General features: G+C 52.7%; 1 long non-coding RNA gene across 1 annotated transcript; it reads left to right on the forward strand.

The window, feature by feature from the left end:
- The first annotated feature begins 931 nt into the window (after positions 1 to 931).
- On the forward strand, positions 932 to 5631 carry LOC109494932. Its single transcript, XR_002150105.2, has 3 exons — positions 932 to 1169; positions 3454 to 3994; positions 5412 to 5631. It is a non-coding gene; the product is annotated as an uncharacterized LOC109494932 (long non-coding RNA).
- The last annotated feature ends 5519 nt before the right edge of the window (positions 5632 to 11150 follow it).

The following is an 11150-nucleotide window of genomic DNA, read 5'->3' on the forward strand; positions in this document are numbered from 1 at the left end:
CCTGAGCTCCTTGGCTGTCCCCGGTGAAATATCCACTGCTTTCCCACAGGTACCCCCTCATGCCTGCCCTGCTCAGTCTCCTTCTGGCTCCCTCTGCCCAGATGCAGCCAGTCACAGAATTCTGTGTTCTCTCCTTTGTGATGGGGCACAGCATGGAAGGCTTCATCGTGGAGATGGCATTTTAAGAGTGGTTTATAGGGGTGGGGGATAGGGGGCCACACCGATGGTTAAAATTATGCATCAACTTGTTCAGACGATAGAGCCAAGTTGTTTGGTCAAACACTCGTCTAGGTGTTCCTGGGAAAACATTTTCTAGGTGTGATTAACATATCTGAGGGGTTGACCTTAAGGAAAGGAAGTTATCCTTGGCACTCCTGGGTGGGCCTTGTCCAATCAGTTGAAGGACTTAAGAGCAAAAGCCGAGATTTCCTAGGGAAAAAGGCATTGTGTTTAAGACTGCAACATAGAAATCCTTCCTGAGTTTCCAGCCTGTTGGAAATAGATTTCAGATTTCTTACCTCCCACCATCACATGAGCCAATTCCTTAAAACGAATCTCTTCGTGTATATAATAAACATATACTGTGTTGACTCCATTTCTCTGGAGAGCCCTGGCTGATGCAGACACAGATGCCTGACACTGGGGAAAGGTAGGGCTTGCTGTTCAGAGACAGGATTCTCTTGACAAAGTGAGAGCGTCCAGAAGCAGACCTCAGCCACTTACCTTGGCCTTTCCCGGCTGGACGCAGACCAGGCTCTCAGCCTCAGATGCTACCCAAGACACCTGCGGGCCAAGGACACGCATTGGAGGCCTCGGGTTTCACAGTCCTGGGCAGAGGCCGCCCCCAAGGTGCTGACCCAGCCTGCCACCCTCGACCAAAATAAACCCAGGGCAAGGTGCTTAGATCAGCCACTCCCCAAACCCCATGGCCTGATCCGGGTTGCAGATCCGGCCACTGTGGGCCCCGCGGAAAGGGCCATCCGTGGCCCCAAAAGGCCCGAGACGTAGACCAATTGACCTCAAAGAACAAAAAGTTCATTCTGGAGAGATCCAGGCAAGAGGAAGTGATTATAGCAGCTGACAGCGAAAGAACGCTTTCCAGTCATGGGGTCCTCAGGTCTCTCCAAGGCGATCGGAGGAATCCAGGACCTGTGTGGTCCCCTTCACAGGTGAGTCAGTGGGGGCCGATTCCAGCCCACATTCCTGATTTCTAAGCCTGCAGGGTTGGATCTCTCATCTACCCAATTCAGGGGACTACTGACAGCGGAATATCACTCAGCTGTAAAAGGGACACAATGTTGACACGCGCTACAACACGGATGAACCCTGAAAACATCGCACTGGGTGAAAGAAACTAGACACAGGAGGCCACACGTTGTAGGATCCTATTCATCTGAAATGTCCAGAACAGGCAAATCCACGGAGACAGAAAATAAATTAGTGATGGCCCAGGGGCTGGGGGAGGGGTGGGTGGGGAGTGACTGCTAACGGGGACAGGGTTTATTTGGGGGACAATTTAGTTTTCTAAACTCGTGGTGATGGTTGATGATGTCTGTGAATAGCCTAAAAACCAGTGAGCTGTATACTTTAATGGATGAATCGAATGGTATGTGAATTACATCTCAGTGAAGCTGTGTCTAAAAATGTTCCCCCAAATCTCTACATTTACTGAGTATCTGCTGTATACCAGGCACTGAAGTGGGTACTAGAATAGGGCTCAGAAGGGGAGGGTCATAGACAGATGACCACAGTGCTGTGGGATTTCCTCCCTTACAGCACAGAGAGGGGAAAGACGTAGCATTTGTGTGGACGTGTGAAGGACGGGCGAGGGCGTGTGTGCATTGGGTTTTGAAGAACGAATAGGAGTTTGCCAAGTTGAAGGTGGGGGGCTGATCGTGAACTCAACTTTGTCAAATCTAGTAAACAGAATAAAATAATATAGTTTTAAAAATGAAAATGAAAATGGGTGCATCGTCTTTTGTCGACACGAACTGAAGGAGTCTTTATGTTTAAACACCTCGCCACTCACCCTGGACCACGCCTGGCTCACCCAAGCCAGGGTGATGTTGTTCACGTCCGCAGCAAAGACAGTGCTGTAAACAGCATTTCAATCTCTCCCTTCATTAGGAGTGTGGAGAAATCGGAAATTTGGGGCCACCCACAACCCCTCGTGGTTGTCTAGGAGGATAAACAGAAGGTCAAAGACCAGGCCTGACCTAGAACCTTCCCCAAGACGCTGCCTCCTCTCAGCTAGGCTAGATTCTTTCTGGCCTCCTTTCTCCTGGTGTGGCCAGTGCATGGCTCTGGCAGGTGGCCATGGAGAGTGAGGAGGACGGACGTTCTGGTCCGAAAATAAATCGTAGCCCTGAATGGGTAAACAAGAAACTAGGGCGGAGGAGGGGGCCGGGGAGGGGCTGAGGGGAAAGAGAGAATTGTGCCTTTCCTAGGAAGATGAATGCAGCCTTCAGAGGCTGGCCTCCCAGTGCTGGGCTGGTGGCCACGTGCTCCGCCTCTGCTGTGCCCCCAGCTGCTCCCAAGCGCCTGGCACCCACTGTACCTTCCCTGCTGAGTCCTGACCCCTGGATGGGACACCTCTTCCCACGTGGACCCCATCGTCGCTCAAAGAAGTCCTTTCCTCACACTCTCACTGTGGATCTTGTTTTTTGTAATCCCAGGGTGACCTTTGACCGTTCACTGAGTGCAAGCTGCCTCCTCCCTATGACCCATTTTACAGATGAAGAAACTGAGACGGGGGTGGGATGGGGTGGGGAGGGCGGGTGTTGGGATTCAACGGCGGCAGGGGACTCCAGGGGTCCTCCCCAGGCCTGATGATGGCAATTTTGAAGCTGGAGGCGTCTGAAAGGGTGAACGTACTGGGACAAAAGGGGCTGAGATGACAACATCTCCAGGGTGAGGTTCTGGGTTTGGATCCTGGCTCTACCCCCTTGCTGGGTGTGTTTCCGTTTCTCCTGGGATCGACATCTTAGTATGTACAGGCTTCTCCCTTCTCAGCGAGGTCACCCAGGCACTGCCCATCAGTCTAGAGTGGCCCTTTGGTCACTATGATTGGTTCAGAGACAGTCGTGTGCTCCAGGCTGAGTAAGTGAGTTGCAATCCTGGTACTTCCATCATAGCTATCAGACAACAGAGCTTTTTAGACGTTGCTTAAGTGGATAAGGGTCAGTTCAGAGTTTCTGGCTGCCATCTCGTCCGGCAATGAAGCTGACACAAGGACAGCAGAGCCAAGAGATGGAGAAAGATGCTACCCTGTGAGGTTGGTTAAGTCCCTTGATCCAGCCGAGCCTGAAGCTGTCATTGTCTATTCCATTAGCCAATTAGTTCCCTTTTGGCTTTATGCAGCTAGAAATTCTCATGGATACAGCCTTTATTAGTGGTGTGATAAAGATTGTTAAACCACCTCTCCGGGCCTCAGTTTCCCCATCTGTAAAACAGGTTGTGATGAAAGGACGATGAAAGATGAAGTCAGCCTGTGTGGCGAGTGCCCTGTGCTGTGCCCGATGTTCTAAAACATCTGATGTCATCCAGGACACTCCCAGCTCACCTAGGCTCCTGCTTACTCAGACACTGGAAAGTTTTCTGAGGGACACAGCTGAGCCCAGCCATCCCCGCCCACTGCAATAATCCACCAAGAATGCTGATGACCAGAAGATGGAGTGAGTGGACAGCTCAGGTCCGGGCTCCGGGGGAAGGGTCACACAATGGCCTGAGGTCAAGGCTGCTCGGACACAGCTTCATGGAGCGAAGGCATCACTGCACCGATGGAACTGCTTGGAAAATCCTTCCTGGTAACTGTATCGGATCATTTTGCCAAACAGCTGCCCATCCAGCACACAGGGGCCGCGGCTCTGTTTCTCTTGGCCCACTTCGGGGCAGGAGAGGCATGTACAGGGGACTGGAGGACATGACACCCTCCCCCCTGGCCTCTAGCACCTGTGGCCTGCCCCTGGAGCAGAGCCTGGGAGAGGATTTGCGGGTGAGTGATTTTTAAAGAAAGCTCCGGGGCAGACAAGGGCGGGGAGTCTGTGCGGTGGGGGGGAGGGAGGGGTGAACACGAAAGGGGGTGCCTCTAGCAGAGTTCCTTTGGCTGCGGTTAAATGGGGGTAGGCATCCAGGGGTGTGCACGGCACAGCACAGTGCCTGCTTCCACTCCTGCCCTTCCAGATTACTCTTTTACAAGTATAAATCGAAGAAGCCAGACACAAAAGGTCACACGGTGTGTGATCCCATTGATAGGAAATGTCCAGAACAGGCAAATCCATAGAGACAGAAGGCAGAGTGGTTGCCAGGGGCTGGGGGTGGAGGACTGGGGAGTGATGAGTCATGGGCGCAGGGTTCCCTTTGGGGGTGATACAAACGTTCGAGATGATGACTGTACGATGTCGTGGATGTGCTAAATGCCATGGAATTGTTCACTTTGAAATTGTGAATTTGATGTGGGTTTTATGATTAAAAAAGTATAAATGGGGCTATTCCCCTGCTGTGCTCTGAAGCCTCCCATGGCTCCCCATTGCCTCCAAACATAATAGATATTTGTCTCTCACCCCCCCCCCAAACCCCTCAACCTTGACTCCCTCCCGCCCCTCCCTCCCACAGCCAGGCTCATTTGTACCCCAGAGCCTTGGCACGTGCCATCCCCTCTGCCTGGCATGCTCTTATTCATCCTCATGACATGTAACCTCCCAGACCGGGCGCCACTCCTTCGCTTTCTTTGTACCTTGGATGTTCCCTTCAAATCACTGACTATGCAGCTCGTAGTTTCATCGTGGGGTTTTAGATGCTAGATAGAAAGTTCCCCCAGTTAGGCGTGTGGCAAACGAATGAATGAGTGAGCGAGTGAATCAACAGATAGAGGGAGGAAGGCAACCGAGAGACTCTGCCAGGGAGGAGCTGGAGAGACTTTCACGTAGACAGAGGTCCTGAAAGGAAGCTTTATATCCAGGTCGACGCGGAGAGAGACCGTCTCCATGCAAATCTGGCGCTTTTTTTCCTCCCAAAAGCCCAGCTGTCTCCAAAACAAAGACCCACAATTGCTGCCAGCATGGGCTTCGTCATTTTCACTTCCTTTGAATATTCTTCAATGGATTTTTTTTCAAACCGCGCAGGCATGCATGTGCACGCGACAGGGCGGGGGGCGGGGTAGGAAACACCCCTCCCCCCCTGCCCCCGCCCACTTTCCCAGGTTAGAAGCTCTGTCTTCTCGGCCTCTCCGTGTCCTCCTATATGGGGGATCCTGTCCACATTTTACAAAAGTTTTGGAAAAATCACACCACCCTTTGCGACCGGGTTTTCTCTCCCAGGGTGTTAACTGCTTTGTTCAAAGCTGCATCACATTTCATATCGGAAGTTCCCTTAATTTTTCCCTTCCTTCCCTCTATTTGCTTTGTCCCCAGGATTCTGCCAGCACCAGCAAGGCTCCTGGAAGCCCTGTGGATAGGCCTCCCGCCCTGGGTTGACCTCAGTGGGTTTGCCCTTGCGAGGGACAGAAACAGGCTTTAAAAAAAATTTTTTTTTTAAACGTTTATTTTGGAGAGAGAGAGAGACCCACACAGTGCAAGCAGGAAAGGGGCAGAGAGGGAGACACAGAATCTGAAGCGGGCTCCAGGCTCTGAACTGTCAGCACAGAGCCCAACGAGCCCGATGCTGGGCTCGAACTCACCAACCATGAGATCATCATGACCTGAGCCGAAGGCGGACACTTGACCGAGTGAGCCACCCAGGTGCCCCTGCGAGGAACAAGGCTCTTAAAGACATCGGCTCAGATGGGTTGGCGGAAAGTCCGATGTAGGGTCCAACCCCCTGTGGAAAATGGCTCGGCACTTCCTCGAAAGGCTAAATGTAGAGTTACCTCATGATCTGGCAATCCCATTCCTGGGAATAGACCCAAAAGAAGTGAGAACAGGTGTTCACACAAATCCTCGTACGCCCCGTTCGCAGCAGCCCTGTTCGCAATTGCCAAAAGGTAGAAAGTGCCCAAATGTCCATCAATGGATGAATGGATAAACAAAATGTGGTCCATCCCTGCAGTGGAATATTATTCAGCCGGAGAAAGGAATGAAGCCCTGACACGCGCTACAACGCGGAGGAACCTTGGAAACATTGCGCTCAGCGAAAGACACCAGACACACAAAAAACCCACATAGTGTATGGTTCTATCTACGTGAAAAGTCCAGAACAGGCAGAAAGTCCAGAAAGTCCAGAACAGTCCAGAACAGACTTAGGAAGGAGATTAGTGGTCGCCAGGGGCTGGAGAGGTTAGGAGAAATAGGGAGTGACTGCTAATGGGCCCAGGGTCTCCTTTTGGGGTGACGGGAATGTTCTGGAACCGGACAGATCTGCTGGTCGCACGACATTGTGAATGTACTACCCACCACTGCATTGTTCACAATCAAATGGTTAATTTTATGTGATGTTTACACCAGTTAGAAACCAAAAGGTTGGGTGATCCCAGCAGGGAGGGGATGTTGCCCTCCCTCGCCAACACAGGCAAGTATTTGGTGTTGGCAATTCTTTTTTTTTTTTTTTTTTTTTTTTGATGTTTTTATTTATTTTTGAGACAGAGAAAGAGCATGAGCAGGGGAGGGGCAGAGAGAGAGGGAGACACAGAATCTGAAGCAGGATCCAGGCTCTGAGCTGTCAGCACAGAGCCTGATGCGGGGCTCGAACTCACGAGCCGTGAGATCATGACCTGAGCTGAAGTCGGAAGCCCAACCGACTGAGCCACCTAGGTGCCCCTGGGTGTTGGCAATTCTCACATTTACTTTTTTCTTCTTCTCTTTTTCTTTTCATGTTTACTTATTTCTGAGAGAGAGAGAGAGAGAGAGAGAGAGTCCAGGGGATGGGCAGAAAGAGAAGGAGACAGAGGATCCGAAGTGGGCTCTGTGCTGACAGCAGAGAGCCCAATGCGGGGCTCAAACTCACGAACCGTGAGATCATGATCTGAGCTGAACTCAGACGCCTCACTGACTGAGCCACCAGGGCACCCCGCGATTCTAAGATTGAGCCGGGCTCGTGGTCAGAGGGAGGGCGCTTCTTCTCGGCCATTTACTGGCTGCCTGCATTGCCGTCCTCTGAATCCCTTACACAGAAACTCTTCTTGGTGAATACAATCCTGACCCTTCCGCTATAGCTATTAGATGACAGAGAGGGAGGGCGGGAGGAATATCCTTATTACACAAATGAGGAAACTGAGGCACCAAGGGGTGAAGTGAATTTCCCAAGGTCCCCCACTGTGACCCTTGTACCACATCACAGGGGTTAGGTAAGGACTGGGGACCTTTATCCGGAGCAGGAAGAGCAAGCGGATGGGAAAGTGACAAGTCCGCAGTGACTCAGGACGGTCATCCTGTGCAGCTGACGTCTGTGAGCTTCGCAGTGTCCTGCCTTTGATTCTCAGAGCCCTGGTAGGAGACATTACTTCCCCTGTTATCAATGAGGAAACTGCGGCTCAGAGAGGCGCATCACCGGGCCGCAGGTCACACAGCACAGTGAGGACACGTTAAGACAGGGTGTTCCAGACCTCAAGTTCCCCTTTGCTTTGAGCTGCCTCCAGGCAAAAGAGCCAGTCATTTAGACGTGGATGTTGAAATCTCTAAGCGGAAACCTCGCCCCCCCCCCCCCCCCCCCCCCCCCCCCCCCCCCGCCCCAGACCAGGAAACTCCGGGAACTGAGGGCGGCACTCCCACAAGGCCGACCTGAGAAATCTCTGGAGAAAACTGGAGCAGAGCAAAGCTCAGCTCGTGAGGCCCCCTCCTGGGGTCTGAAGGAAGTGGCTGGTGCCGGATGCAACGGCCAAGTTCCCAGGGCCGTGAGCATGGGCTTGGTGGGAAATAGAAACGGCGTGTTTGCGTGCGCATGTGTGTGCGTGTCTGTGCGTGTCTTTGAGCCTGCACGCGCACACGTGTATCTCTGTGTATGTGCGTGCATGCGTGCATATGTTTGTGGCTGCGCATGTGAGCACACGTGTGTGTGTGTGTATGGGGAGCTTCAAAACCAGATTAGATCAGGTGGAAATCCTGGCATTGAGTGTGGGTCTGGAGTCAGATTGTCCAGGGCCTCAGTTTCTCTACCGAGAAATGGACCAGCTTCTGCTGGATGTGAGAATTAGAGTCCGGGGGGGGGGGGGGCCAGTAACTATCAGAAGATTGGTCACAGTAAACAGTCTGTGCTATGGGCTCTGAAGTTGACACTTGTGATCTCCTTTGATTCTCAAAACAAATCCAAGGCTGAGTTTATCATCCACATTTTCATCGACACTTAAGTTTTTGTCATTCAAAAACCGTAACAAGCAAAGACTTCAAGCCACACAGAAATGTATGCGGTAAATAGTGCAGATTTCATCCACGACCCAGCCCGCTTTGCGAAGGAAGTTCTGTTAATAGGTGGGTGCGGGTTTTTTCAGAATTAGTGACCTTGCATTTATATATTTGAGTTTGGGGGTGTTTGAGTGGCTCAGCCGGTTAAGTGTTTGAAACTTGATTTCAGCTCAGGTCGTGATCTCACCCCTCATGAGTTTGAGCCCCACGGCGGGCTCTGTGCTGACAGTGTAGAGCCTGCTTGGGATTCTCTCTCCCTCCCTCTCTCTCTGCCCCTCCCCTGCTCACACACTCTCTCAAGAAGAAACGAACATTAAAAAATTAGAAAAAGAGTTTGTATTTATATTTCTAAGTAGTCCGATATATTAATACAGTGATGTAAATACCATAGAAAAGTGGCTTTTCAATCAATAGGGCATTCTTGACTCTCCTAGCTCATGCTTCATTATCCAGTGTTATGGATGAAGGAAATGGGGGCCCCAGAGTGCACAGAGCTTGTTCAAGGTCACCTGTTGTTACACCCCCAAGCTGAGACTCGACTAGAGTCCACCTGTCCATCCCAAGGCGGGTCCCATCTGTAGGAGGGAACTTTAGACAAAGTTCCCTTGCTCATTGTCCTTTCATTAAACATTCACTTAATGCTGAGGGTTTATTATTTAAAAAAAATTTTTTTTAATGTTTATTTATTTTTGAGACACAGAGAGAGACAGCATGAGCGGCGGAGGGACAGAGAGAGAGGGAGACACAGAACATGAAGCAGGCTTCAGGCTCTGAGCTCTCAGCACAGAGCCTGACATGGGGCTCGAACCCATGAGCCGTGAGATCACGACCTGAGCCGAAGTCGGACGCTCAACCGACTGAGCCACCCAGGTGCCCCTAACGCTGAGGGTTTAAAGATAAGATGCAGTCCCCTGTGCAGGAGGCCCCAGCCTGGGTGACACAGAGCCGGGCAACCTCAGCTCAGGGCGGTCAGGGACAGGCCTGCGGAAGCCAGAGGGGCAGCCAGGTCTTGGTCTGGAGAGAGCAGGGTGGGCTGCCTGGAGGGGACGTGGGAGGCGGGCCCTGGAGGTTGAATGGAGGTCCCACAGACGTAGCGGAGTCTGGGAGCACGGTGAAGAGTCACCTACCTCCACTGATGGCCAGCTGGGTGTCTTAGGAGCCTCCTCAATACTTGACATTTATGAGTAGGAACCGATACCTGACCCTGGGGCTAAATTCTAAGTCCCCACCACTGGCTGGAAAGGCTGCTGCCTGTTGCAACACAGGGCTGCCCCCCGCCCCCAGACGGGGAAGCAGGGCGCAAAGGCTTTAAAGAACCGACGCAGCCTGGGGGGGGGGGGGTCAGGCTCTTCCTCTTTCTGGACCGCAGTTTCCCCGTGTGTACAATGGGGGGACGGCGGGCAGAGTAGTAGCCGGGCGAGAATTTGACTCCAGCTACAGCACTGTCACCCGCCCTCCTCCGGGCAACCGACACCCGATCCCCCAAACACATGGGAGTTCCGCAGTTTACCCCTCTCTGGCTGACCCTGGGCCTCGACCCCGCCTCTGCCAAAGGTGGTTAGTTTGGAGGTGTGACCTTGAGCCCTCCAGCCGGCAGGGGGGCAGGGGCCGGGGGCACCGTGACTAGGCTTGGGGATCCTCACGCGTAAGGTCTGCCTCACAAGGGGAAACAAGCTTAGAAACAAGACGAGCCCCTCTGAACACTCTCTCGATGAGCGTTCCTAGATTACTGCTTTTAACTCTGCAAGCCCAAGGCCCCATCTCACTGGAAAGAAACCAAGGCTCGAAAAGTCCCGCCGCTCACCGCCCGTGGGGAGGGTTGGCTGTGGCCTCCTCCCTGCTGGCGCATCTGCGGCCTTCAAGATCCCCCTCGCCGTGGGTGGGCATCAGGCAGTCATTGCAGAGAGGGGACATCAAGACCCAGAGGGCCAGGGTCCCCTCTGCCCAGGCCAGACAAGGTCACCGGCAGTTGGTGGGCACCGGCTCTGGGAAGGTTGAAGTTGGGGGGGGGGGGCGGCGGTTGTGGTGGGAGTGATGGGCTCAGAGTAGGGGAACCTGGAGGAAGCAGAGAGGGGTGCAGAGCTGGGTCCCCAAAAGGTGCAGGGCAATGGGGACAGGGTCTGGAGGCGTCAGGGCCCGTGCTTTATGGTTCAGTCCACCTGGAGGGCAGAGCCCGCCTCTTGCGGGGACCACAGCCCCCCGTATCCTGGAGAGGCAGGCACAGCTGGGGAAAACCAAAGTGCCGACAGGGTCACCTCAAAAACCACATGGCATGGGAATGCTGTGGAGGCAGTGAGGTGGGGAGATGCCGGGGAGCACCCCCTTGGTCCCAGAAATGCGATTTCTAGGGCTTTAGCCACAAAGAGAGTGTTCTGGGATACAGGAGCCAAGGCTTGGGAACGATTCAAATGCCTCTGGGTGGGGCCCTTAAATAAATGGCAATCCATTTGAGAAAGGTTCTACCTAAAATATGCCTGTGTACACAGTCGTCTACATGTAAGGGATCCGAGACCTGGGTGCTGGGGGGTCAGGGAGACATTTTTCCATAGAACACACTTCTGTACCTTGTGATTTTGGCCAGGTGTTACTTATTCACAAACAGTACTAGAAGTTTCTACTCCCGTGAGAAGACTGGAGACCTCCAGTCGTATGAGGACACGTGTCTCCAGGCAGCAAGTATGCTGTCTTATTTTTAAATTTTTTTCTAATGTTTATTTATTTTTGACAGAGAGAGAGAGAGAGAGAGAGAGAGAGAGAGAGAGAGAGAGAGAGACAGAGCATGAGCGGGGGAGCGGCAGAGAGAGAGGGAGACACAGA

This window comes from Felis catus, chromosome A2, assembly GCF_018350175.1.
Source record: "Felis catus isolate Fca126 chromosome A2, F.catus_Fca126_mat1.0, whole genome shotgun sequence".
Lineage (NCBI taxonomy): Eukaryota > Metazoa > Chordata > Mammalia > Carnivora > Felidae > Felis > Felis catus.